This window comes from Gobio gobio, assembly GCF_949357685.1.
Source record: "Gobio gobio genome assembly, chromosome: 10".
Classification (NCBI taxonomy): domain Eukaryota; kingdom Metazoa; phylum Chordata; class Actinopteri; order Cypriniformes; family Gobionidae; genus Gobio; species Gobio gobio.
The window spans coordinates 36496490-36522815 of NC_137116.1; the positions used below are offsets into that span (position 1 = coordinate 36496490).

At 38.5% G+C, this 26326-nt stretch overlaps 1 protein-coding gene across 1 annotated transcript in view; it reads right to left on the reverse strand.

Annotated features, from left to right (window-relative positions):
- The window catches only part of specc1la (sperm antigen with calponin homology and coiled-coil domains 1-like a), a 59652-nt gene extending 33652 nt beyond the window's left edge, over positions 1-26000 (reverse strand). The window contains exon 1 of the mRNA XM_079826963.1: positions 25814-26000. The gene's annotated coding sequence lies outside the window, so the exon portion shown is untranslated. The remainder of the gene's footprint in view (positions 1-25813) is intronic.
- Positions 26001-26326: the final 326 nt, after the last annotated feature.

Below are 26326 nucleotides of genomic sequence, written 5' to 3' on the forward strand. Positions count from 1 at the left end.
ATTACCCAACATTTTTGTCATTATGAGAGACCACTAAAAAGTGAAAATTGGTTTTGTTCAGCAACTTAGCCAGTAGTTTCGGAAATGTTTTGGAAAGATAAATCACAACTTTGATTTTCCAACCCAGTCCTCTGCACTTGTTTTTGGACGGTGCAGATCTTTCCAGATCGTTCATTTAATGGATCCCTACTGTCCTCTCGAGCCTGATCATAGCAAGGCAAAGAGCCTGTTCCTCCTGTCTCTCAATGGAAGAGAAAATAAGGCCTAATATCTTACAGCTGTTGCGAGGCAGGGGGTGGGGGGATGTGGGAGAACGTTTGCTCATTTCCAATTTACAGACCCCCCAATGGAAAAAGGCTTGAGCACACATTCCCTTAAAGGGAGAGGTTTGGAGCACAACTTCTGGCGAGATTTAGTCAGAACTACCCTGAAAGAAATGCTGCGTCAGTCTTCCAGAAATGAAAACTGAACTCTCAAATATTTATTCATCAATTTATAAACTATGTAGACTATACAATGATAAAAAAACTAGGTGTAAATTGTTACTGGTAAATAGGGCTGCTCCGGATTTTTCTAGTTGACTAGTATTCGTTCATTTAAGCCATCAGTCGACAACTCGCACATTTATATTAATTTAATTACTTAAATATACTGGGGGCGGAATATATGCATATTCCATGTTCAAGCGCACACATAAAGCTTGCTGCAAGGTACTGGAAAAAGTAGTGATTATTAATGTGTCGGACTCAGAAAAAATAGCAAGGAGACATTTTAATTGTTTATTAAAGAACTCGTTTTTTCTGTCGATGCCGACTCGTCATCTCCACACGCAGTATAGTGAACGTGCCTTTAGAGAGAAATGCACCTTTCACACGGTCCGGATTATATAATAATGTAATCGTATTTGTTTTCAATTCAAATTAGTTAGTTTGAAAGTAGACATTTCAAGCATTCTATAGATATATTTCTCATGTCTGTGAGGCAAGTAGCCTATAATCTGAGTTTTGGTTCATGTGACACGCAGCAGTCCAGGGAGACCGAGACGGCAGAAAGCACATCCTGTTTGTTTTCTTTATTTTACACAGCACAACATTTTGCTGTAAAGCAATGCAGTTAAGTGCACTATACTTTAACTCCCTTTCACACTCTGAATGAACACTTGGAATGAGCACATTTACCTAACGTTAGAGCAAGCAGCTAAGTAAAGTTGCTTGCTACTACTTTTTCAAAATGATAAGCCATATTTAAGATCGATGGATGAACGTTTGGATTTCCTACCCAACATACTGTTATTACCACAAGGACCCTGGTTCCTCACTGACTGTGACTTCGCCAATTCTTGGGGGGCTTTTTTCTAGCTTTTTTCATTAGAGTTTTGCTAATGATCGGCACTGATTGCTGGAATAATCGGTTATCTGCAAAAATCAATACGATAGTTTTTCCGGGTTGTGTCCATTGCTGAAGCGGCTGAGAAGGGTGCACTGTCATTACACAGTACGAGAGCTCTGAGAAAAAGATCCATATTTAAAACTTTATAGACTAAAATAACTAGCTTCCAGCAGTCAGCGGTACGCCAATAGACTTGCATTAAAAGAGTAACGCTTCACGCGGTGTTCAGGAGCATCGCAAGCTTTGACACCTCTCGTGGATAGTGCTGGGCAACAAACTCAAGCCCCTCTTCTCTTATATCGAAATCCTCCGCCATTTCTCTTTAAAAATTCTGGTTTTAGAGTCTAATTCATGACCAGTGTTATGTTTTGCTCTATCCTCTGTGCTTCTGCGTTCGTCAATACGCATGCGTCAAGAGTTCAAGGGTCAAGGCCGGGTTACTCTTTCACCGTAACATTTTTTACTCTTTCACTTGTGTACCGCTGACCGCCGGAAGCTAGTTATTTTAGTCTATAAAGTTTTAAATATGGATATGTTTCTTACACAAACGCATCACTTTGCTTCAGAAGGCCTTTATTAACCCCCCGGAGCCATGTGGAGCAGTTATAGGATGGATTGATCAACTTTTATTGACTTAAAAAATGAGCCAACAATTCACTGCCATTATAAAGCTTGGAAGAGCCAGGACACATATATATACTCTGATTTTATTTGTCTGAAAGAAGAATGTCATATACACTTCGGATGACTTGAGGGTGAGTAAATCATGGGCTAATTTTCATTTTTGTGTGAACTAACTCTATGGATGCTGCCTTAATACGACACTAAAAGCCCTCCCTACGCCTACCCCTACCCAATAAATACTTAGGGCTGGGTATTGTTCAAAATCTTTCGATCCGGTGCCAATTTCGATCCCTCAGTTTCGATACCGGTTCCTAACGATACTTTTTTTGATACAATATGTTTTAAAATCCATTTCAACATCAACAAAAATACATTAAACACAAAACCTTTTATTTTTCACCTTAATTACAACAAATTCTGGTAACACTTTTAACTCAGGGTAACATTATTAATAAAACTGGTTGTGCTTTTTGTAAGGGTGCTCCGATTAGGGATGGGCAACAGTGGTCGAGTAATCGAGTACTCGAACGTGACAGCGATCATCGATCATGAGAACGATGATCGCCCTGAAAAAAAAATATTTGTCTCTTTTTTATTGGTTATTGCGTTGCTTTGCGCGGTACCGGAGGTCTGATTGGTTAGCGTTATACAGCACACCTCCAGACCGCGGCGAAATAAAGTGAAACTGAGGCGTGCACTGCAGTGATGTCTGGAATCACTGGTCATTAAATGGTTATTGCAAGATGTGCAGCGCCAATCTGTCATAGCCTACATAGCATTATAATGAGAACACGATGGAAATAGAATGCTGTAAATTATCTGTCTCTACCGACTACGCCACTGAAGACGTTGATATATGCTCATTTTATTTTAATCTTGTGTGGCCCAACCAGGCATTGTTGGGCAGAGCTAGTGTGAATAGAAAGGCACGCTATTTGCACTTATTGTAAATAAATACATTAAAGTTATTTGGAATTATTGGACTTACTATTAGGAATTTCAAGTTTATTATTTTATCAGTTTTTATAATACATACAGAAAGTGTTCATTTATATAATAGCCTATAATAAACCAGGTAACTAGATCAGGTAAAATAAACCATGTTCTGGCATTCTTGTGATTTGTGCTTATAAGTGAAAAGTGCAATAATTCTGATGAAAATGTAAAAAATAAATTTCTCAAATGACAACAATCGTTGTGATTATAATTTTTAGCTAAATAATTGTGATGATCAATTTAACCATTATGCATTGACATTTAAATAAACTAAAACTTATAATATAATCAGGATAATAAATGTGATAAAATCTAAAAAGTACATTTGACACAGGACTGACTAAATAAAAAAAATAGCTGACAAAATGTAACACTAATTAACAGTATAATATATTTATATATATATATATATGTTATTTTAGATAGAAATCGATTACAGTACATTCGATAAAAAAAATGGTAACACTTTACAATAAGGTTGTATTAGTTAACATTAGTTAATGCTAGGGATGAAACGATTACCGGTTTCACGATAAACCACGATAAAATTTAGTGACGGTTAGTAATATCGTATAAAATTTAATTATCATTAAAACCGCGTGTGATTATCACGATTGTGAAAACTCGCGGTAAATCTTGTCCAGTCAGTGTCAGTCTGGCGCAGCGCACGGCTGTTTTTTGAATGAGAATAAATGGCAGATGGCAGATGGCAGTGACAGCGCCTGGAGATTTTTCAGACTTCTAAAAGGACCAAATCTGAGGTGTGGTCATATTTTGGCTTTTACAAAAGTCCTTATCCATTGATAATGATTAACAACCTTGACATTAACAACCGGGTGTAACGTTATTTCGGCTGCACACTAGCCACTCTGGCGGTTTAACTTAGATGGCTTTTGAGAAGACTATAATGTTATAATCGCGTTGCGCATTATAACCACTTACACGTGTTTCTATTGAGTTTATGAAAGCGACGTCGTCTCATAATCAGAGGCGTTCAGATTAGCCAGAGTTATAACATATATTTTTTCAGAGCGCGCGCCGCTCTCACTCGCTGAAATCTCTCAAAGCGGAGATAAACATGCGATGTATGCAGGAGATTCACTCATCATACCGTGGTTGACTGTTTTGGTTCTATTTCAGCAGCGAAAATGGTTTCAAACAAACACAGCAGAACCACAGCGCATCTGATATGACTGGCTTAATGCTGGCGAATTTAGGGACCGTCTCTAAAGTTACAAACAACATTGGTAACGTTATACACGTTTCTGACTTCAACAGCATTTGAAGGGAATGACAGTCATAAAACTGACTGTACAGTGTTCATCTAGGTGACAGGTATGATACACACCTTTTGATATTTAATAAAATAAACTGTCAAATCATATGGAAATATGGATATGCATCATTTCACTAGGATACTGTTTGGGCTCTTACACAAAAATATACTAGATTAAAATGCATCATTGCTGAACACTGATGAGAATATTGCTTGAATATATTTACAGAGATAATATTAGAGATTATATTTACGAAAAATGATTATTATTTATGCGTTATGTGTTGCTATTGACGACGGCCATTATAAGGAAGGAAATCCCACAGAATATAATCTATCTTAAATAAGTGCATAGAGCTGCTTGATTTATTTGTTGTTTGTTGATTTCAAATATAAAACTTGTTTAAATGTTTTAAGTGTGTGCATCTGTTCTTTTTGAACACTTTCATCTCATTTGAACAAAACCGTGATAATATTGATAACCGTGATAATTTGGGTCACTATAATCGTGATGTTAAATTTCCATACCGTTTCATCCCTAGTTAATGCATTAGTTAACATGAATTAACCATGAACAACACCTCTGTTCAGCATTAGTTAATCTTTGTTAACGTTAGTTAACTAACGTTATGTTCATGGTTTGTTCATGTTAGTCCACAGTGCATTAACTAATGTTAACAGGATTTTAATATATGAAATTTAGTCATGACATTGTACATCCCTGCTGGGATCAAGTTAAAACACTTGTCCTGGCATACAAACCAATTAACAGACAATCATCATCTACATCTGGTGACTTCAAGAATAATGACTCACCCCTTAGACGAACCATAACACATGTGGCCAGTCACACCCATAACATGACAACAAGACTAAGCACTCAACTGTTCTCACACCCATCTTCCACTACAGAACAGCAGAATCCCACCCAATATTCAGGCACTGACTCAAGACTCACTTCTTTTAACCTGGATTAATCATGACTAAGGAAAAAGTTGTGTTGGCTTGTTTATTTGTATTAGCTTGTCCTTCTTTTCCCAGGCAGATAACTTCCTGAATTTCATGCTTGCCATCTGTTGACCATGATGGCTGTCTCACATGTAAAATAAAACTACACGCCCCTTTCACGTGTTGTGCCTCTCCCAACTCAAACATTACAAATACAGCTCTTACGGGCAGGTTTGGGAAACGAAAATCAATTCCAATTCTGGAATCGGAAACTTGTCATAAAATGTACATTTTGATTCCTCTTATCGATAGGGTTGGGTACCGTTCACTAGGGCTGTACGATTAATCAAAAAATAATCGAAACCGAAATTCAGAACCTCTAACCGACGTTTTTTCCCATGTTGGTTATTTCGTTTTAGTCACGTGACTCCGCCCCGTCAGTCACATCAAGTGCAGTTTGCAGGCACACAGAGAGATGCAGGAGCAGTTATCTGTGTTTATAGATGCCCAGAATCACTATAGTAACTGCATGTTTTACACAGTTTATACAGGTAAGTTAATTGCCGTTCTTAGATCGCGTGCAGAGAGAAGCGCAGAAACGCAGTGTCAACGCTGTCCTGTGACTAAAGTAAAGTCACTAAAGTAGCTTAGAAACTCAACCGTTATATGCATGTATTTTAATACCTTTGAAGTAAGTACAAAACCACAGCTTCATAATGAATAGAGACGGTATGAGTAATTCACACACACAATCACTCTCAAATTAATGCATTCAAATAAATTAAATGTAGGCCTACTGTGTTAATTTATGTGTAGGCCTATCTGATGTACAACAAGCAGAAATCTGCCCCATAGGCAATAGCTGCTGAAAGTGAACCGTTTCCTTCAAGTATTTTACAATCACAAAGAAATACACTTTTTCATTAGAAAAAAAAATTCCACCTTTAATAGTAGAAAATATTTACAGTAAAAACCTTATCAGGAACTTACTAAAAAAAACTTATGAGGGCAAAAAATGTAAAGCAAAAAACAAAAACAAAAAAAAAGTTAAAAAAAAAAAAATGTTCAATTAATCAAGGTTTTTATTTTTGGTCAAATCGTTACAGCCCTACCGTTCACATTTTAACTGGTACCGGTACCGGTGCCTGAAATCCGGTGCCAGTACCCAACGGTACCATTTTTCGGTACTTTACAATAAAGGCCTTTGCACACTGAGTCCGAAATTCGCATGCGAAATTTTCACACGTCAAAAAATAAATTCGACCTCACGTTATGTCAATCACGCTTGCACACTGCCTCCGAAATTTTCGTCCGTCAAAAAAAAATAAACGTAACGGGTTCGGTTTTCTGCGTTTTTCGCATCCGTTTTTCCCATCTACAGTGCTGATGCCCAACCTAAAACTGCTGGCAATGCTGGTGAATGAATCGCCAGTGCTCCTCAGATATCTACAATTATATACAAATATTATTGTATCAAAAATACTACAATATCACAGCTATAATTATAGCACACCAACTCCCTGTAAACCGTGTGTGTGTGTGTGTGTGCGCGGATCCTAGACATACTGCCAGTCTCTGTTCAGGATTGGAAATTGGTGGTCTTCTTTTTAATATGTGGCTCCAGTATCGCTAGCAAAGCATCAAACGGAGCCACTGACATTCAACTTTCAATCGGTCTGGATAATCCGCAGCTCCTTGATAAGGGGGTGGAAGACGGCATTTTGTGTTGTTTTGCGTTTTTTTTCCGTAACGCATTTATTAATACGCATCGGACTCAGTGTGCAAGGTCTCTGTGCGTGACGAATTTTTCGGTTCACGAATACGAAAAAAACGCATGCGAAAATTTCGGACTCAGTGTGCAAAGGCCTTAACTGTTAATTATGCCAGAGCTGCCTTGGTCCCTGTCTGCCATTGTCTGTGATGTGGGGATGCACGATATTATCGGCACGACATCGGAATATGAAAAAATTATGCCGATATGCCTTGCCGATATGATAATGTGTTGATATGCGCCTGCAATAACTCACGTGTGCAAGGACTGCTATAGCGATAAGATCACGTCAGCCGTGTGCTCATTCTTCTAGTGAAAACAAGCAAATGCATTGCATGTATGGGGATTTATATTTACAGTTTTTAAATGCTGCCTTGAATTTGTGAATCAACGCAGGATTGCCAGGTTTTCACAACAAAACTAGCCCAAAACAAGCACAATCGCGTCTCACCACTCTATAGCGCACGCAGCAGCCTCTACAGCAGCTGAAGCTCCTCCAGGTCCTAGTGCCCGACCGGTAGAATGTTATATATAGCTTATTTAGTGGAGGCGCTGTTGTTACAGTAATAAAATGAAAAGTAGAATACACAAATGAATAGAAGTTACTTCTTTTTCTGAATAAATAAAGCAGTAATGATGTCAAAGCACAAGCATGGCACTTGTAAATTAAATACTTTTACATACAGTTTATTAATCTGTAATTAAATTTTATGAAATGAATGTTGAAAAATAATTCAAGGAGCTCTAAAATAACTGTTTCAAAGTATACTTTCAGGCGCATGTGCTGTTGCGCGCGGAATGTCCGCGCGGTCTCAAACCGCACACGGATAGGGAGTGCGGATGCCCGCGAACCCTCCTGATGACGAAAATTATGTCACATGGATGGTGCAGGGACACGGATGGCCAAAGCATTTAGGTTACAACTGCATCTGTCTGGGGTGAAAAATTACTGACTTTATTATTGTTATTTTCAGCGCTTTTAATATACTGTTATTTTAAAAAAGAACTTTATTAACATTAATTTATTTTTAACAAGTATCCTTTTAGTAAGGAGACCTCGGATATCTGAAACCAGAATGAAAAAAAACCTTTTTTTTTCTCAAAATGGTGGTTTCCAAACAAATGGAAAAAATAAACATATATCGGTATCGAAATCGGCATCGGCCAAAATTAGTTGAAAAATATCGGCATATCGGATATCGGCAAAAACCCAATATCGTGCATCCCTACTGTGATGTTTGTTTATTGTTTACCAGTAAATGGTAGGCTACTAGCTACCTAATTAATTTTATTCATAAAAACAACCATTGTAATATATATATATATATATATATATATATATATATATATATATAGGATGCCACAATTCTCAATATAATATTGAACCGTTCGGTACGGCATTCACCGTTCAATACGCGCTTGTGAATTGCGGTTTTGCATTGAATTAATTATTCATTGAATTAATGAATTAATGAATTTGCATTGAATTAATTATATTTTAACATGCGCTTTTCCGAGCGCGTGCACTAAACGCCTGTCAAACATGTGATTACTGAACTAAGTAGTCGTCTAACTGCACTAATACTGTCAAATACACACAAGGTTAACATAAAACACAGTCGGTTTTGTCTAAAGTGAAAGTAAAATCGCGTGTCTATTAGATGCACGGAGGTCTTACATTGACAGCAGCAGCCTAGTGAACATGCTGTCCTTAAAGGGACCGTTCACCTCTAAAATTATGTCATTATTTACTCACTCTAATATTGTTCCAAACCTGTATTCATTTCTCGATGACAGAATTTTCATTTTTGAATGAACTATCCCTTTAATGTTAATACAACAACAAAAGACAAAGAGAAAATCACTCACTGCTCTTGACTGAAAAACTAAAACAGTAGTTTTAATAAGAATCAATGTATATTTTATAGTGAAGTCTATGTAGTGTTTTATTTTTACATTTATTCATTCAATTTCATACTTAAATGCTGCTGTACAGCTCTGAGCTGCCAGTGTAAATCTTTATATATATTTGTTTTATATTATACAATACACTAGGAATGTGTACAAGGTTTTTTTTTTTTTAAAGTAAAGTTTAAGTAAGGTTTTTCAATTATTTTAAGTAAAAAAAGAAAGTATTGCAATAAAAAAAATAGTCTTTTTTCTCCTTAACCTCTTGCTGTTCCTGTCGCCTAAGAATAGAATAGCAAAAAACCGAACCGAACCGAAAACCGTGGTTAAAAACCGAGGTATGTATTGAACCGTGGACTAACTGTATTGTGTAGGACAGTTGCTGACTGCTAAAATGAGCTTCTCCTTCATCTTGCCTTGGCACTGAAGAGTGACGAATAATGCGAGCTCCACTGACTTCAGTCCTATTGGTTGTCGCTCCCGAAAGTCGCTCTTCATTTGAAAAGATCTCAACTTTGTCGAATCGTTGGACACACCCCAGCCATTCACCAAAGGTCACTGTCGCTCATGTCGCCAAAAATCACACGCTCTCCAACGAAATGAATGGGGTCGTGGTGCTAGTAGTGTGAATGCACCTTAAGTGACTGGTAAAATTGGTCATACGCCAGCCACCGTTACTGGTGGGCAAAAATGTTACATTTCATACTTGAACCCCATCCCAAGATAATACGGTCAGCTAAATGATTTACTGTAAGCATAAACGTAAAGCAAAAAACAATGGCAGAAATCAGCGCTATGAATAAGTACAGTGCGGCTCCCAGATTTGACTTCAAGCTGACCCCTGCTATAGAGTGAGCATTAAGAGGTGCTGACAGAGACTCAACACTAACACAACCCGCCAATCCCTCAAATATGAGTCATAGCAGAGACGTTTGCGCACATACAGAGAAACAGATGAATGGTTTAAAACTCCTCTGCAGAGTGTATCGCATACTGATAGCTAAATACATCCATTACCTAGTAGGCCAAGGTTTCAAGGCCTGAACGAAGTAAAAGGAAGCATATGTTGGGCTATATGTGGAAAGCATATGGAGTTTTTTTTTTATATGCTCTCTTTACCTCTTGACCGTGACATTGTTTGCTGTCAGGACCGTGCAGGATGAGGTCACATTATGAGGTGTGCGCAGCATGTGTAACGCTCACACATGATTTATTACTACAATGAGGTCATCATAACACTGTGGACCCTGCCTATTAAAAAGACACACGTGACATGAACTGAGGCTCCTCGCTCTTCTGAATAATAACTGGTTCTTGATTCCTAACTTGGATAACGGCATTTGCTCCGATTCACAATAATAATGGTTTCGGCCTTTCAGTAACTAGGCAATCACAGCCAAAATGGCCACAAAAAGGTGTCAATGTGCTGAGAATTGACTCCTGTGTCTATATTTGTTTCTCTCTTTGGAAATGTGTCTCAGTGGAGTTAGTTATGGGAGCACTGGGATGGCACTATTTGTGTAGTCCTCTTCATCAGAGCGTGATGGGTGTCTTGGAGTGCTGCCCAGTGCGGTCAGGCCGTTTGTGTTTGGGTAGCCTTGTGGAAACAGAGTGGGAATACGCTGTGGTGTTTACTGTAATAAACTTACAGAATAAATATATTGTTTATTATTTTGAGTCAGTGAAGCTAGTATTTCAAAAGAACAACACAGCACAGTCACTTCCGGTGCGTAAAAAGCCCCCCGAAAACGTACTGGATCAAAATCATGCTCCTCATGAATATTAAATACCAAACATGGATGAGGAGAGGTTCATTGGGCATTATATGAAAAATCCCTTAAGTTTCGCAACTGTCTGGAAAAATACAGAAATTACAAACTATTTGTTCTTAGTTTTAGTTTTCAGGGAGAACTTGTCTTTATTTTTCTGATTAGCTGTAATTCTGCAGCACTTTTACTTTACTTTTACTTTGTGAGGTGATAAAGCGGTGAATGATAGCTCTCTCATCGATATACCAGTGCATTTTGCAAATCAATTGGTTTCTATTCAGCCTATGAAGCTGTGAAAACGGATTGGTCCAAAACATGACTGTACAGTACAACAACAAGTATTGTCTCCACTGTTCTGATTGGCTGCGACTAAGGCTGCAGCTATCAATTCTTTTTGTAATCGATTAATCTAGCACTTAATCGATCGATTAATCGGATAAAAACTTTTTTGCGTGTTTTTAAACAACCAAAACAAATAATGCATAACGAAAATGAAGAGGAAAAGCAGTTTAATTTATTAATATGCACAACAGGTTTCATGCTGTAATCTAGCCCTGACATCAAAGTAAATATCTGTTTTATGTAGATTTCTACACCTGCAGCATATACCATTAGGCTACTAACAAATAATATATAATTTCTGGGGTGAGCCTATTTGCTATGGTAACCTAGCAACCTGTGTGTGTGTGTGTGTGTGTGTGTGTGTGTGTGTGTGTGTGTGTATATGCGCACGCGTGCCGTGCGTGAGGAAGAGTGAGCCCCAGTCAGACCAGTTGCTTCATTGCAGTTTGGTACGGCAGAAATACATACATTCATTTTCAATAGAATGCCGCATTTGGCTTGCATCACTTGCATTGCGGTGCATTTTAGGTGAAACATCCGTTCGAAATATCGCGTCACAACATCACGTCCCGGTGTATCTCGTGAATGCATGCTGAAATTATAGTTGCGTGGCTACATAAAAGTTTAAGCATATGTGAGATGCATTGACGCGATTGGTCTGACTGGCGCATGAGAGAGACGAGGGTGCATGCGTGTGTGTGTGTGAAGGGGTTCTTTTTAGGCTATACTCTCTTGTAGGGGTGGGCGATATCTCGATATTTAAAATATATCGAGATATTTTTTAAACACGATATGGATTTTGACATATCGTATATATCGATATATTGTTTATATTTAATTCTAATTCCGCCACTTAGCTTGTTTGTCTTCTCTGTGCTGTGCTCGCCCCCGCTCACTCGCCCCCCGCCTCCTTGCTTTTGTTCCCCCTCCCCTCGCGTGTTGTCATGGCGGCGTCCGCAACCAGCTCGGAGGCTACAGAACTCGTCTTAAAAACAACTGGCTCCATTATATTGAGATACTTCGGTTTTAAGGCGTCGGACGAACAGCAGACAGATGTCTACTGCCATGAATGCCGACAGTTGGTTCTCAAACACTTGATCCAAGATACAGTTTACCTAGGCAGCATTACTTTGCGAGACAAGAACTCCCGCGACTGTACACTACGGAGAGAGAGCGGCTTGCTTGCTGGAGAAGGTTACTTACTATGCCCTTGATTTGAGTAGCTTTATTTTTGAATGAAAATTCATTATTTGCATGCGTTTTAAAGCCCTGCGCGTAGGGCACCATGCGCTTTCCCGAGTGCGCGCACTAAAAGCCTGTCAAACAAGTGATTACTGGACTAAATCTTACTTCGCTAATACTGTCAAATACACACAAGGTTAACATAAACACAGTCGGTTATGTCTAAAGTGAAAGTAAAATCAGCGTGTGTCTGTATATTAGATGCGTGAAAGTCTTAAATTGACAGCAGGGCAGCCTAGTGAACACGCTGCCGCTTGTCCTTAAAGGGACAGTTCACTCTAAAATGATGTCATTATTTACTCACTCTAATGTTGTTCCAAACCTGTATTAATTTCTTCTGTTGAACACAGACAGCTGATGGTAGCGATTGACATTCATATTATTATTTCCTACAATGGGGACCAGCAACTGTTTGGTTTCCAATATTCTTAAAAATATATGTTATGTCCAACAGAAGAAAGAACTTTATTCAGGTTTAAAACAACTTGAGCTCGAGGAATCAATGACAGCATTTTCGTTTTTGAGTGAACTATTCCTTTAGTGGTTAATAAAATAACAAAAGACAAAGACAAAATCATTCACGGCTCTTGACTGAAAAACTAATACAGTAGCTTTAATAAGAATCAATGTATATTTTATAGGCAAGTCTATTTATTAATTCAATTTCATACTTAAATGCTGCTGTACAGCTCTGAGCTGCCAGTGTAAATCTTCATAAATATATATTTATTTTATATTATACAGTACACTAGGAATGTGTACAAGGTTTTTTAAAAGTAAAGTTTTAAGTTTAAGTAAGGTTTTTCAAGTCTTTTAAAGTAAAATAAAGAAAGAGTATTGCAATAAAAAAAAGTATTTTTTCCTCCTCAAGCTCTTGCTGTTCGGCTAAGAATAGAATAGCAAAAATCTGATGCGACTAGCCATCAGAACCGAACCGAAAACCGTGGTAAAAAAAACCGAGGTATGTATTGAACTGTGGACTTACTGTATTGTTGCATCCCTACTTTGTTCCTACATGAACTGCCTACCTCTTTGCACTTCAATAAAAAAATTGACTTTGTGGTATTTGGCATATTTGTTTTTGCAGTAGTTTTTGGGGGGTTATTTTTCCTGTAAAGATATCGAGATATATATTGTATATCGAGATATAGCAAAATATATCGAGATATATTTTTTGCTCCAAATCGCCCAGCTCTCTTGCAATTGAACGTGAATACGTTTACTACTTAAAAACATCAAAGCTAAACATCATATCAAACCGCATCACGACATCGCTACAAATACAGTATGGGATTAAAATCAGCGAACATCAATGTATAGGCTTAGGCTACGTTACCATTGAAGTCGTACTGCTGTGGAATGCCAGGTCTACTTTGCAGTAGACACATTGCACCTTGTTCTCTTCTTTTTTAAGAATGTAATGATCCCAAATGTAATGATATAGTGCGCGTCATAGGAATTTAATGAGGCAGAGTTTTTGCCTCGAGGAATTTTTGTAATCGAGTTAATCGATTAACTCAATGAATCGTTTCAGCCCTAGCTGCAACTTTGTTACGTTTTGTAGTAGGGTTGTGCATGAGTACTCGAGTACCCGGATGTAACAGTGACTTGAAAACGATGATCACGATAGTTGTAACTTTAAAAAATACATTACATTTTTTTCCGATTGGTTAATGTGGCATTTTGGGCACCTTACTGGTACTTTGGGTGCCTGAGGTCTGATCGATTAGTGTTAAGGCCAAAATATACTTTGGCCATCAGTGTCCCTGCACCATCCATGTGACGTAATTTTCGTCATCAGGAGGGTTCGCGGGCGTCCGCACATCCGCGCGCAACAGCACATGCGCCTGAAAGTCAGAAGTCACAACAAGTGTCGAACTCTGCCATCCGCGCTTGAGTATACTTTGAAAGCTGTGAGACTGAAGTATACCCAGGGGCTTAAGGGCTAGGGTTGGGTACCGTACTTGTACTTTTAAGGGCACCGACCGAATTACGTCGGTACTACAGAGTACCGATTCACATTAAATCAATTGCATCTGGTGATATAGACTAGTGTCTGTGAATATTAAACTGCAAAAAAACACTATTTAAATATGAATCCTGCGTGTCTCGGTGTGAATGAATGGCGCAGACGCACGGTTTAATTTACCTCTCTCACATGCACAATTAATCGCGCATGACGGCCGCATGTCTCTATCTCTGCCATCTCATAGAGATGCTTGGAATCACCTTGATCATCACCTTGATCATGTGGGTAGGGTACTTTTTACTGTGTGTCTGTCAGCCACCACCAAAGACAATTTTTGACCCAGGAAAACCCTGAATATAACTGTATAAACTGAATATAAACGTTTGGTTTAACCCACTAGCAAAGTGCTTCAGTTCAGCATCAGCTCAAACGGCAATGCCTAACATTATTGATTATTAATAATAAATTCTCTGCATATTTTTTTCAACAATAGGCCTATGTAGGGCTGCTCGATTATGGAAAAAATCATAATCACGATTATTTTGGTCAATATTGAAATCACGATTATGTAACACGATTATTTCACATGACTTTGGGAATGTGTTGCATTTATTAAAAAGACACCTTTCAACAATTCAATTGAAATTGTAACATTTGTTGTACTTTTTGAACTATTAAAATAAATAATATAACATATATTCAAATCAAAGTATAAAAGTATTCAAGTAAAAATGATAACCACAAATAAATAAGATCAACAATATGGTTCGGCTAGATATGCTTTTCAGGTTTTTCAGGTACGTCTAACATTAGTTTTCAGGTACAGAAATGTATCAAATGTAAAATAACATTGCATATTTGAGTGCATAAATTAAAGATTAATCCTATTAAACTTACAAAAGCTAGTCAATCAAGAGCAGTGAGTGATGTCCTTGTCTTTTGTTGTTTGACATGAAACAGACAGCAGTAAAGGCTACTGCCCCTTTAAGACCTAATGCTCGGATATGCGTCGTCTTTCTCGACTGTATAAAGTTTACTTAAGGCATATTCAGACTATGTCTGCTAGGATACTCATCAAGATGGACATGTTGACATACGTTTTGTGTGAGTTTGTCCGTTCAAGAGCAAGACTTGAAAGAGAACTCAATATTTGCGCGCTGTGAGACGTGTGCGCGCTTTCGGATGAGTGCACAGAGACACATTTTCTCACAGCGCGCGCGACTTCTCATTCGAGTCTTCTGGCTCTACACCCAGGTGATGACGGCGAACATGACTGGTCATATTCGGACATACGGCAGCACTCGCATGCATTAAACAACGTTTACAAAGAGAGAAATTTTTGAAAAATTTTAAGGAAAAAAATTTATTTAAAGGCCTTTTACACGGCACCCCTGCTCTCGTCAGTTTTTGTTTCTTTATTAGATGGTTATAGGCCACTCTGTGTTTAATTTTCAAGTGGTTGAACAAATTCGTGGTGTTCCCTTGCGTTGCAGCCACTACCATGTAGCAAATCTTGCACGTAGCATGTTTCTGCTCGTCGTCTGATTCCTCGAAGCCAAACTGTTCCCAGACAACGGAGTTGGTTTTGCCTTTTTTGCTCACCAAACGCTGCTGTAACTGCCCTCCTTCTGCCATCTTTACTCGTGCTGAGTTTTTAAATTCCAGCGGATGATATGCACACGAGTCACGACCTAAGAAAGTTTGTGGCTTCGGGAGGGGCGGATGTGCGCGTGCGCTTTCATTCAGAACGCAAGACAAAATAAGTGTTCTTGCAAAACTGAACATGGCAAAATAATAGTTTTTTCTCGATTGTACTATTTTGGTGATCGTTGGGAGCCAAAATCGAAATCGAAATTCAATTAATTGCACAGCCCTAGGCCTATGTTTTAATTAAAATCGTTTCTCATTATGGCTTGGAAAACACAGTTGTGCTGCTTTATATTTCTGTGGAAACAGAGAAACATTTTTTTTAAGAATAGAAAGTTCAAAAGAAAAGCATTTATTTAAAACAGAAATATTTTGTAACATTATAAATGTTAACAGTAACTTTTTATTTCAATTGAATATGTTCTTGCTGAATTACAAAAAACCAGCCCAAAAACCTTCGGAGTAGGTAAAAAAAGCTCCTGAAATCCCTATATTCCACTTCATCTTTTATCTGAAAAGCTACCCATTGCACAAGAACTTCAAACGCTGTGAAATGTCTGAACAACATCTTGCTCCATCAAAACACATCTGTTGACAATCTTCAAACGCAATAAAATTAGTGAGCCCTTCCTTTAGCTGTGGAAGCATCCAACACACATCTCCCAAAACACCAATCATTTTAAATTCATATTCACAGATATTTAAGAAACATATTTGCCTACAAACATAAACCGCCACTGAACTTGACAAATACAGAAAGGTTTATGATGCTCAGCGAGAACGTACTGATAGAGGAAACATGAGGGGTATCTTTTTCCCACACACACTTTGAAACATCTCAGCAGGCCTTCAGTTTTCCTATATGCAAACCTATACACGCATTGCAACATAAACCCTCCCACTGCTTCAGCTCCAGGAATGTGTTTTGTTTGGAGGCCTTTTTGGAGGTTTATTAGATCTTAAGAGGATGGCCTCCAAGAACTCCAACTTTTTCACTTGGGATGACTGTCCTGCGGAAGCCAAGGATCGAGAGCGGCCCAAACAGGCTGTAATTCTTATTGCATAAGTCTCTTTCCCTGGACCTTTGCAGTTGTGATAAATAGTTTGAGAAGACGACATTTTTCCACAAACGGAAAGGAGAGAAAGTGAAGGAAAATGTCTTGCTATGAATCAAAATCACCGTGAGGTAGGGCTGGCCGATATCTAAAACAATTTTATATCTCAAACTTTTTACGATATTCAATATATATCTCGATCAGGGTGGGAAATGAGCCACAGTGGCTGGTGGATGCCCAATTTTACCAGACACTTTTCCAGAACCCAAATTTATAAAAGAAAGTGCACTAGCATAGTATGGGGTGAATTCAGGTTGATGGGGACACTTATCTGTAATATTCCGCTGTCATAAAGGAAAAAATCCATCAGAACGCGCTGGCACCTCCGTCAGACAGAGGGTTAAATAAACCATAGCCTATTTAGTTTCATAGTTAGGCTGTTTAAATTTTAGCCTATAATATTATTATTTTAATTTCATATGTTGATTAGGCCTATGAAAAGTGAGCAGCAAGAGTAAGATGCTGACTCCGCGGCGGGCCTCTTAATACCGGGGATATGTCGGCACATTTTTTTAACCGATCATTTTCCTTTCATCTGTATCAGCTCAGCACTGAAAACCAATCAAATGATGAGTTACTCGACAAAAGTCCATTATTGTTACTAGCAACAGCATTCTTTGACAAAAGCGGTCCAATCCGTTACAAGGAATGTTTTAAGTTAGCCTGACGTCGTCATACTCAATTCTAGTCAGAATATGAGTCTGAAACTGCTCCGTTGGGCTGTGATTATGGGGCGTGTTTCAACCGAACCAGGAAAGACCTCAATTGGATAGACCTACAACCAATCAGAGCAACAGAGCGACGCATAACGTTAGTTGTCAAATGTCAACAGAACTCAACTGCACTGTGTTGCCATGTCCGCGGGTTGAAGCGACCCCAATTATGTGATATATAGACCCAGGAATGCGATTTTTAGCTGCCAGCCCTGCCAAAATAACACATATTTTACCCTCCAAATGCCTTTTTTTCCCGGAGAACCCCCTCTGGAAAGCTATTGGGCTTGTTTTTGGCTAGTTTTGAGGAACGTTAGCAATTGTGCGGGTTTCGTTGTAAAAACTTGGCAACCCTGTCTGCACGCACGCTGGAATAAGTAGCCTAACGTTAGAAGAAAAAGATAAGCGTAAACAAGATTTGCCGGTGTTGTAATAAAATAATTTAAGGATACACAGAGTACTTACCAACACGATCATCATTTCTGAGAGAAATAGTAAAGGTGAATGCATATACGAACAAGTTCTCCGTTTAGGATTAGAACAAACTCAACCCAAGCGCCTTTGACGTGGATGATTACGTTACTGTTTATCATCTGTCCATCATCGTCTAAAGCCCGCCCTGATGATTTCATTGGTCCGAACAGTTTCTGTTCGGGCATAGTTACTTCTCTACCGATCAAGTCCAGACCGAACTGCCCGGGTAAAAATGTTGTGGGCGGGGCTAAGTTCGCCTGGCATCCAGGCTAGTTTTAAGTAGTAACCAATAAAAATATGTTTTTAAATTCAAACCACCCGCCACTTTGAAAAAGTACCCGCCATTGGCTGGTGGTGGGTGCTAATTTCCCACCCTGATCTCGATGAGTTTGCAATTGCTTTTAAATAACACAAAAATATATATTTTCTTTTGCCCCCATTAAAAACAACAAAAACAATTTAGATAGAACTAAATTAAATTTTAAAAAAATTACGTTTAGAGCAAATTTAAGCAGTTAAAAAAAAAATCTAGAACAAGTGATCACTTACTGCTTTTTATTAAATGAACACATGTAAATGTAACTGAAGTAGAGCTAAACAAGTACAGAAAATGCATTCTGTCAACTTTTTTAGTGCATGCAATTCACAATTTACATTGTGCAACTGGGGGAAATTAAACTGGGATAAGTATTTTTTACACGTTTTTAGCTAAGAACACAAGTGTGTCAACTGTCTCTAGTTTTTATAGAAGAGCGCCACCGTGGTGGCTGAGTAGCACTGGCGGTGGTCGGCCGGAACACTTTTTTTTTTGGTGTGTGAATGCTGTTTTACATGAATATTATGACACGAGTGAAGCACAAAGCTTTATTTACAAAATAAATTATAGGTTCGCAATTAAACGTTACATCGCAACCATGGAAACATATGGATTCATGCCGAACGAGAGAGCTTTGTTTGTGAGGTGAGACAAATTTAAGCTTTGCCTGCATTTCGCGATCTGGTAACCCGATTTTCCACAAATTGAACAATAGGCTTACTCCATTTTATTCTACTGGACATCTCTTATTTATTTTCCCAAATCTTCATTTACGTCTCTCACAGGGGATTATAAATGTTTCTTCCTTTTGTATGCTTTTAATTAGGAGTATATTGGCATCATTTACTGTGGTAAAGTAGAAAACGGTGTAGGACAGATACATTTTACTTCAAATTCTATTTAACACAGTTTGTGCTTGTTATTAGAGTTAAGGTGCATTAGTTTATGTGTATAGCGCATTTCATACACGCCGGAGATTTTTAGTTTTGCTTTCTCTCGCAGCGCATAATCAAACAAAGCCTAAAGGTCTTGACCTTGCGGAAGATAAATTCATTCTTCACACCTTTTACTACAAGTAAGTTATCAGTTTTGGAACATCAGGAGAAAACATGAAGATATTAGAAAAGCAATGCTCTCTTTCCTGCTCGTGTCCCACATCCCTTTCAGCGCAAAGCGGCATACCTCTGTGGGGAAATATAAAACAAATATTTTTTGTTGTAACTAACTTTCTTATATTATTTATATTACAATTATTTACTGATATTTATGTTTTACAGGCTGTAGTGTTGTGACGGAAGTACTAAAATAAACACATGCTTAAATGGTTGAGCCTCATTTATATTTTTTTATTTTCAAAATGTAATTTAAAATGTTTTAATTATATATATGTGTGTGTGTGTGTGTGTGTGTGTGTGTGTGTGTGTGTGTGTGTGTGTGTGCATGTGTGTACCCCCCCCCCGCCCCCCCTCCCGACGGCTCAACAACGATTCTACATGTTAAATCGGCCACAAAAACCCAGACAGCATCCAACTGAAGCCAATGGTGCAGAACACAAACTTTTAGTTATAATTTAATTCATTTAAGGACAGACACTTTTTTTTTCTTCAGTAAACCATTTTAAAAAAAATAAATAAAAAGTAATTTTGTCAAACTGCTATACCGAACCCATACCAAACGGTTACTTCAAAACCGAGGTACATACCGAACCGTCAGTTTTGTGCACCATTACACCCCTATTGTGTCACAATATATCGCTATAAAAAATACAATGATATGTATCGTGGATAGTGACAACATACACTAGGGCTGTAACGATTTGACCAAAAATAAAAACCTTGATTAATTGAACATTTTACCTCGATTACGATTAATGAACGATTATTTTGCTTTTCTTTTCTTTTTTTGCCTCGTAAGGTTCAGTAATTTCCTGATAAGGTTTTTACTGTAAATATTTTCTACTATTAAAGGTGGATTTTTTTTTTCTAATGAAAAAGTGCATTTCTTTGTGATTTTAAAACACTTGAAGGAAACGGTTCACTTTCAGCAGTTATTGTCTATGGAGCAGATTTCTGCTTGTACATCAGATACAGATACATTAACACAGTAGGCCTACATTACATTTATTTGAATGCATTAATGAGAGAGTGATTGTGTGTGAATTACTCATTACCGTCTCTATTCATTATGAAGCTGCGGTTTGTACTTAGCCTACTTCAAAGGTATTAAAATATATGCTATAACGGTTGAGTTTCTAAGCTACTTTAGGGACTTTACTTTAGTCACAGGACAGTGTTTACACTGCGTTTCTGCGCTGCTTTGCGCGCGATCTTCACGTGATGTGCGAGCTTCTGTCTGAGTGTTCGTTTGTCACAATATATCAGGCATTAGTTCAACATAATACACATCTGATGTTCTAAACTCGCTTTAATTTTCAAACTGGCAGGGCTTAAAACATACAAATGACAAAGCTTTGTGAGGACACAGTTGAGGACGCGCACGCGTTTAAATGTTGAAACTGACACGCCTTTAAACGCATTTACTTGACAAACTTTATGAGCACGAAAGTGAAAGCGATCTGGCTTCGGGGCTTGTGCGCGCCGTGTGTGTGTCGGCGGCAGCGCGTATAGGCTATAAGAACGGTGATTAACTGACCTGTATATAAACTGTGTAAAACATGCAGTTACTATAGTGATTCTGGGCATCTATAAACACAGATAACTGCTCCTGCTTCTCTCTGTGTGCCTGAAAACTGCACTTGATGTGACTGAGGGAGCGGAGTCACGTAAAAACCGGAATAATCGACATGGGAAAAATACGTCGGTTAGAGGTTCTGAATGTCGGTTTCGGTTATTTTTCGATTAATCGTACAGCCCTAACATACACTCACCTAAAGGATTATTAGGAACACCATACTAATACTGCGTTTGACCCCGTTTCGCCTTCAGAACTGCCTTAATTCTACGTGTAATTGATTCAACAAGGTGCTGAAAGCATTCTTTAGAAATGTTGGCCCATATTGATAGAATAGCATCTTGCAGTTGATGGAGATTTGTGGGATGCACATCCAGGGCACGAAGCTCCCGTTCCACCACATCCCAAAGATGCTCTATTGGGTTGAGATCTGGTGACTGTGGGGGCCATTTTAGTACAGTGAACTCATTATCATGTTCAAGAAACCAATTTGAAATGATTCGAGCTTTGTGACATGGTGCATTATCCTGCTGGAAGTAGCCATCAGAGGATGGGTACATGGTGGTCATAAAGGGATGGACATGGTCAGAAACAATGCTCAGGTAGGCCGTGGCATTTAAATGAAGCTCAATTGGCACTAAGGAGCCTAAAGTGTGCCAAGAAAACATCCCCCACACCATTACACCACCACCACCAGCCTGCACAGTGGTAACAAGGCATGATGGAATGTCTCAACAGAAATCGAGACTCATCAGACCAGGCAACATTTTTCCTGTCTTCAACTGTCCCAATTTTGGTGAGCTCGTGCAAACTCTTTTTCCTATTGTAGTGGAGATGAGTGGTACCCGGTGGGGTCTTCTGCTGTTGTAGCCCATCCGCCTCAAGGTTGTGCGTGTTGTGGCTTCACAATAGGGCTGCAACGACGCGTCGACGTCGTCGATGACGTCGACTACGAAAATACGTCGTGCGTGAAATGCGTCGACGCGTCGGCGGCACATTATTTACATTCTAGAATGGAACAGAAGATCTAGAATAATGGCAGCTTCTGTTCCCGGGCATAGTGAAAATGATCATTTATCATATAAAGCCGGACCGCGACATTCAAAAGTGTGGGAGTACTTTAAACAGAAGCCGAGTAAAACTGTGCTTTGTTCGCTCTGTAACGTCGGTTTCACACTGCACGCGGTGGCAGAGCAGAAGCTGTGCGCGTGGAGAGCGGGAGCTTTCACACTGCCAGTCAGTGTTGCCAAGTCCGCTTTTTTTCCCACGGAATTGGGCTACTTCTACACTGTTGCCGCGGGCTGTGTCTCATGTCCGCGGGTTGAAGCAAAAAAACACACATATTTAACCCCCCGAACGCGATGTTTACCAGAGAACCTCCCCGAAACGCGATTGGGCTTGTTTTGGGCTAGTTTTGAGTAACGAATGGGTGGGTTTTGTTGTGTAAACCTGGCAACCCTGCTGCCAGAGTTCTCTCGCGCAGCTGAACCGTGGCGCGTGTATTGCAACAGACGGTCACATTTTCCGGGGTTCTTCTCCGACCCCAGGACGTCTCGTGCTTTTATTTATTATGGGCTGTATATATCTGCTGTTAATGCGACCTGGTTCCGCTCTGTCCCAAACACATATGCATAATAACATGCTGTGTATAGGTAGTTTGCATGATTAAAGTAACATTAAAGTTAAGATATGCCTCTAGCTTTAATCATTTAAATATGTCTTTGAAGTTTGGGCAAAAACTTCTGGCAGCTTTAGTCGTTGTTTATGCACATGTATCTTCAAAATAGACGACTAGTTATACATTAACACTATGCTGAAAGCTCCTGTATGTGAACCTTTTGCAGATAAATACAAGTGCATTTTCGTTTACTATTGACACAAATCAATAAGTAAATCATACTCAACTACTATAGTAAACAACTTTTCCTAATTAGGCCTACTCTGTATACATTTTATGATGAATAGTATCATTATATATTATGTTTAAAAAGCTTCTTGTGTTCATATATTTCATTATAAAATGGCATACTATGTACACTACCCTTCCTGAAATACAATTAATATTGTCATCATTCATTGATTTCATGTTAAAATAATATACAAATTCACTACCCTATTGAAATACAATAATCAGTAAAAAAAGAATAAGACTAATCTGGAAAAATAATCGTTAGATTAGTCGACTAATCGAAAAAATAATCGTTAGATTAGTCGACAGAAAAAATAATCGTTAGTTGCAGCTCTACTTCACAAATGCTTTGCTGCATACCTCGGTTGTAACGAGTGGTTATTTCAGTCAAAGTTGCTCTTCTATCAGCTTGAATCAGTCGGCCCATTCTCCTCTGACCTCTAGCATCAAAAAGGCATTTTCGCCCACAGCCGCATACTGGATGCTTTTCCCTTTTCACACCATTCTTTGTAAACCCTAGAAATGGTTGTGCGTGAAAATCCCAGTAACTGACAGGAATTGTGAAATACCCAGACCGGCCCGTCTGGCACCAACAACCATGCCACGCTCAAAATTGCATAAATCACATTTCTTTCTCATTCTGACATTCAGTTTGGAGTTCAGGAGATTGTCTTGACCAGGACCACACCCCTAAATGCATTGAAGCAACTGCCATGTCATTGGTTGATTAGATAATTGCATTAATGAGAAATTGAACAGGTGTTCCTAATAATCCTTTAGGTGAGTGTATATTGTGTATTGTTCACACAAAATGAAAATTACTGTGAGAAAAAAATTCAAGTTTACAGTGTAAATTTTGTGTCAGTACTACATAACTACTATACTAGTAGTTATGTAGTAGTACATGTACTATACTACTATTATTATTCGCTATATTCAACATATATATATATATATATATATATATATATATATATATATATATATATATATATATATTAGGGGTGTAACGGTTCGTGTATTCGTACCGAACGGTTCACGGGGTGAGTTCCAAATGGAATCAGTATTCCCTATTTGATCATCCCTATGTGAGCAGGACACACGTGTACCGTATGTAGCAGTTTGGAATGCACTTGGCAAAGGGAGCGGCGTAAATTCCTCATTATCTTCAGCTGGGATGTTCCGGTGACAACGCAGCACAGTGTCCGTCAGCAGATCAGGGTTGCCAGATATTCACAACAAAACCCGCCCAATCGCTACTCAAAACTAGCCCAAAACAAGCCCAGTCTCATTTCAGTAGGGTTTTTTGGTAAAAATCTCTTATGGGGGGGTAAAATATATGTCTTTTTGGCAGGGTTTCCTGCTGAAATACGCATTCCCGGTGCTAAATATCACACAATTGGGGTCGCTTCAACCTGCGGACATGTATGAACTTGGCAACACTGCAGCAGATGTCGCAGTTTTATCAGCATCATTTTCTTTTTTTTAGCCTAACTGTTGCAAATAAAAATAAACATTTTTTATTTTAAAATGTTTATAAAAATATGCTTTGTAATACTGTATATAAAAAGTAATATAACTCTTAAAAATATGAATTGTATATTTATTTATGCTGGCGCTGCATTGTCACGGGAACATCCCAGCTGAAGATAATGAGGAAATTACGCCGCTCCCTTTGCCAAGTGCATTCCAAACTGCTACATACGGTACACGTGTGTCCTGTTCACATAGGGATGATCAAATAGGGAATACTGATTCCCGTGTCCTGCTCACATAGGGATGATCAAATAGGGAATACTGATTCCATTTGGAACTCACCCCGTGAACCGTTCGGTACGAATACGCGAACCGTTACACCCCTAATATATATATATGTTGAATATAGCGAATAATGTAATTGGGAATGTTTGTTGGTCTTGATAATGCTAAATGTCTTATGTTTCCAGTAAAAAGTGGCCTACATTATTTGAAATATATCTAGTTAGTGACCGAGTGCAAGCATATTCGTCTAAAATAATTCTGTATTTTCAGCTTCAGAGTCATGAAGATTTTTATTCTGGTGTTATTATTGTCCTGTGCATTTGGTTACCAATGAAGCCCAAGCCTATTCATTTCCATCCCCAATGTAATACCAAATTTAGCATTTTAATCAACAGCACAGTTTGTTAAACTTTTACCATGTCCTTGAATATCGCAATAATATCGTATCGTGATATGTATCGAATCGTGGCATGAGGGCATCGTTACACCCCTACTAGATAGGCTTCTCTTACTAGGTTTTGATACAGTGCCTGTATGTTTAACTTACTCATTACATTTAATGAATGTTATAATTTAGATTAAATTCAGAAGGAATCAATCTACTATTGTACAGTACAAACATTTCAGTGAACCGTTAGCTAGAAACAGTAACGTCATTTTTTTTTCTCAGATAAATTAAATCTGACAAATACATTTATCGATTGCCATGACCCAACAGGGTTTGACTGTACACTTCGCGAAATAACCGCCCCTACAAACGTGACATGTTTCACATCAGCCGGAGCAACAAAATCCGGATAAACACAAAAATATGACCAATTTGACATCCACTTTTATCACTGCAGTCCCGCGTTTGTCACGGCATGGGTGTGAGTTTACAGGCTAACCGCTAATGCTAACAGGATGTGCTACTTGAACAGGATGCGAGGTGAAATAAATGTCTCATTTATTACCTTTGCTCCCTACTTTAGGTCTGTATAAGCGCCCGTCAGGGTAGATGATCTTCTTGGTAGTGTTCGAGGGTAGATAACAAAGGGTATTCCGGAGTTTTAGTAGTGACATCGTTTCTGAGAGGTAGATAGCCGTTTCATGCTACACTGACGGCTGCCCACTGCAAGCACAGCGCGACTGACAGACAGTAGACAAACACACACTAGATCATCAGATCACCACACACTCACTCTGCGCCCGCCTACCACATGTGTTTCAATATCACAGCTGTGCAGCATGAAATATTCATTTTGTTAGCATAAAACAACTAAGTTTTGTTTTAAAATTTTAAATAAAATGTGTTTACAACAAATTTGTACTGATATAATTAAATAATCTTTTAAAACTACCTGTATTGACGTGTCATACTAATTCATACATCTATAAATCTACAGTAGTAGCCTAAAAGTATGAGTTATGTACACAGATATGTTAGATATGTGCTGTTCCAATCCCTTCTATCTTGAATCTTTCAT